Consider the following 4,318-nt stretch of genomic DNA (forward strand, 5'->3'; position numbering starts at 1 on the left):
GGATATCAGGAAAACAATGAATGAGCAATATGAGAATCTTAGTACAGAGACAGAAATTTTTAAAAGGAACCAATAAAACTACTGGAGTTTAAGATCACAATAACTGAAATTAAAAATTGCCTAAGAGAGTTTCAACAATAGAAGAAAGAATCAGCAAACTTGAAAACAAGACCATTGAAGTGAGTCAGGCTGAAGAGCAGAATGAAAAAAACAATTATAAAAATAAGAAATAACTTAAGACACCTCTGGGACACCATCAAGCTTACATATATGCATTATGGAAGTCCCAGAAGAGAAGAAAGAGAGGAAGGGGCAGAAGGAATATTCAAAAAATAATGACAAAGAACTTTGCAAACTTTGAGGCAAAAACATGAAATGCACATCCAAGAAGCCTAGAGAACTCCAAACAAGATGAACATGAAGAAAAATACACCCCATCATATACTGATCACACTATTGAATGCAAAGGACAAGGAGAATGTTCTGAAAGCTGCAAGAGAAAAGCAACATGTTATGTGCAAGGGAGGTACAAATAGATTGCGTACCAATTAAATAGAACCTGTTCCTCACCTTCAAGGCATTCGCAGACATATCCCTCCTCTAGCTGGCCAATCACACAGTGATCTGTCTGAAATTTAAAAAGCAGTTATCTTGGGAAGCAGATTTGGCCCAACTGATAGAGCATCCACCTACCATATGGGAGGCCCTGGGTTTGAACCCTGGGATGACCCATGTGGTAAGCTGGCCCACACACAGTGCTGATGCACGCAAGGAGTGCCATGCCATGCAGGGGTGTCCCCCACATAGGGAAGCCCCATGCACAAGGAGTGCACCTCCACAAGGAGAGCTGCACTGCATGAAAAAAACACAGCCTGCCTAGGAGTGGCGCCACACACACGGAGAACTGGCGCAGCAAGATAACACAACAAAAAGAGACACAGACTCCTGGTGCTGCTGACAAGAATGCAAGCAGACACAGAAGAACACACAGTGAATGGACACAGGCACAGTGAATGGACACAGAGAGCAGACAATGAGGGGGAGAAGGGAAGAGAAATAAATAAAAAATAAATCTTTAAAAAGGTGAAATAAAAGTAGTTATCTCGTGTTCTCACAAAGGCAGCCAGTTTCCCACTAAATAGTCATAAGCGTGGCAAACAGGACCCTCTGAGATCTGAACTCTTTCTCACCAACCTCATCTCTACCCCATCTTGAACATCACTGAGCAGTATCACTGAGCCGACAACACGGCCCCCGTAGACTGCATGCTATCTCGGGTCCAGGCTTTTTTTTTTTTTTTAAAGATTGATTTATTTGTTTTTAAATTTTATTTCTCTCCCCTTCCCCCCCACCCCCCCGCCATTGTCTGCTCTCTGTGTCCATTCGCTGTGTGTTCTACTGTGTCCACTTGCATTCTTGTCAGTGGCCCCAGGAATCTGTGTCTCTTTTTGTTACGTCATCTTGCTGCATCAGCTCTCCGTGTGTGTGGCGCCGCTCCTGGGCAGGCTGCACTTTTTTTCACACAGGGCAGTTCTCCATACAGGGTGCACTCCTTGCGCGTGGGGCTCCACTATGCAGGGGACACCCCTGCGTGGCATGGCACTCCTTGTGCACATCAGCACTGCACGGGGGTCAGCTCACCACACAGGTCAGGAGGCCCTGGGTTTGAACCCTGGACCTCCCATGTGGTAGGCAGATGTTCTATCAGTTGAGTCAAATCTGCTTCCCTTGGGCCCAGGCTTTTGCTTACGCTGTTCTCTCTGTTTAGAAAGCCTTTGCTTCCTCTCTTTGCTTGCCTCCCCCCAACCTGCAGCTCAGGCACCCAGTGACTTCTTCTAGGAATCGATCTAGAACACACACATCCATCTCCTTCTATTTGCCAGGCTGGACAGCTTGACGCTCTGTCCTGTAATCGCCTGTGTTTGCCTCTATGAACAATTATCACATTCAACTGAAATGCTTTCTTTAAGTTTCATCCACTCACTCCACAATCTTTATCAAGGGACTACGAGGTATCACATATTTGGCAACGTACCAAATACACAATTGTGAGCAAAATGGATGTGATCTTTGCTTTCATGGTGCGTACGTGATGGTGAAAGACCAACAGGTAAATGTAAACATACATACAAATGCATTCATACCAATTGAGAACACTACAAAGAAGAGGATGAGCACATGCTCTGTTAGAGAACAAAAGAAGAGTTCCTCTAAGTCAGAGTTTTCCACCTGTTTAAGGCGATAGCAATGCCTGGCATATAGTAGGTGCTCAATAAATGTTTCTTTAACCATCAAACTGAACATTTAAGTCTACAATGGAATTATAAAAATGTGCGTGGTCATTTGCCACAAGGCTATGATGGTGTAAAATAACATGTGGGCAGGGAAAAAAGAAGTTGCAATGCTGAGGAGGAGAGGAGGCTGGCAGGTAGACAAGGAGAGAGAGTGCCTCAGGTATCCCCAAGCATTGGACTAGGATGTAATTTGAATGGTTTCCCTTTCTAGAGGACATGTGAGATAACTTTGGACCACAAGGGGGCAATGTCTGATCACATGTGAGACAGCTCTTCCGACCCAGGCGATCTTTTTGTAATGGAGGCACTCCTATCTGCAACACTTTGAGGATCCAGACATAAGCTGCGATTCGTTCCTACAATCCTCGAAGATTCCAAATACTGTAATTGGATTAAAGTGTGTTAAAATGGAAGAAAACAGATATTTCATATTCATATTTCTCTAATTATCATTATCTAATGGAATAAACCTCCACTTCCTAATCATTTGTAATTTTCATCACTCAGTTATAGGTCACAGCAGGTATTAATATTGGGTAAGAAGGAGTTTTCCGGTTTCTATTCAGGATTTATGCTGTTCAAGCACTTCCACGGTGCTTACTTCTTACTAAATAGTCTTGTTTAGCTTCATCATAACTCATTGAGATAGATGAGAGGCAATTATCATTTTTCCTTGGCAGATAAGGAAACAGAAACTCTCTGCTGGTTGAGGCAGGATTGAAAATGGCCACCCAGTTTTGGCAGGCTGCCAGGGATTTGCTCAGACTCACTGCCAGCCAGACTGAGCAGACATTGGAGCACTGCCAATTCTTGACAAAAGTAGGTGCCTTCAAGAGTGTGTTATTTGGGACACCTAGAGATTTTATTCCTGTCAGAGCACATAAGGACCTATATAAAGAGCTTACAGCCTTTACTTGACCCAAAGGAGGGTGATTGCAGAGGCCAAAGCAACATCTTCACCAGGAAGCATCAATGGAGAAAGGAGACACTGTTCCAGGAAATAAAATACCATAAAAGTTGGAAGTAAACAATTCAGCCTTTGCTTCCTGGTTGTTCAGTGGGTGTTCATGTAAACAGCACAGTATTGGTAGCTGTTGGAGACAGTAAAGTATAAAATACTGTCCTCATACTGAAGGAACTTAAACACCAGAAGCTAGAAAAGGAAAAGAAAGATTCTCCCCTACAAGCTTCAGATGGAGCATGACCATGCTGACACCTTGATATCAGACTTCTAGTCTCCAGAACTGTGAGACTGTATATACATTAGGCAAAGGAGTAACGAGTTTATTAAGGAACAAGAAAAGAAAAACCGTTCACAATCCGAGACATGGACTACAGGCATGCTACAGGATGAGTCTTGCACATGGGGCCCCAGGTTAGGTCTTTTAGGACCTTTCCTCCTCCCCCTTCCTAATATTGGGGAGGGGTCCAGCTATTTGCTGTTCTGATTGGTTGCCTTATGATCTCTGCCTGTTAGCACTCAGAGGGACAATAGGAGGTCTGTTTGGAGTTATCTGGGGCTTCCCTTTGACCCCAGAAAGAGTTCCAAATTGGATCTTGTGGCCAGGGTCTTGTGGGGTCCTTCTGGCTTTGTTCTTTAGTAGTAGCCTTCGCCTCAGGAGGTTTCTGGGTGTGGTCTCATGACCACACTTTCTGCCAGTCCCAGCTGTGACTTGTCTTCCCTTATCCCTATACTAACCTGCCTCAGTGCCCTACTCAGAGAGATTACACCCTTACTCCTAAGGGGGAGCTGAAGGGCAAGGGTCATTTTTCTATAGCTGCTTCCTGCTGGGTGTGGGGAATAGGCCCTCCCTGACAGAGTGTAAAACCCTCTGGCTCTTCTGTGAGGTTGAGGAAAGATGAGTCCAGCACTGTGGTTGGACTTGGAGTACACAGAAGTGAGGCAGCCCTAGGAAACTAGAACATGTATATTAAGTGATGGAACAGGAGGAGTTTGGCTGTGTGGTCTGCACTCCATTCGCTTCACTACTCACAAGTACTGCAGATGTCCTGACTCTACCTTC

The sequence above is a fragment of the Dasypus novemcinctus genome, chromosome 14 (assembly GCF_030445035.2).
Source record: "Dasypus novemcinctus isolate mDasNov1 chromosome 14, mDasNov1.1.hap2, whole genome shotgun sequence".
In the NCBI taxonomy this organism is placed as follows: Eukaryota; Metazoa; Chordata; class Mammalia; order Cingulata; family Dasypodidae; genus Dasypus; species Dasypus novemcinctus.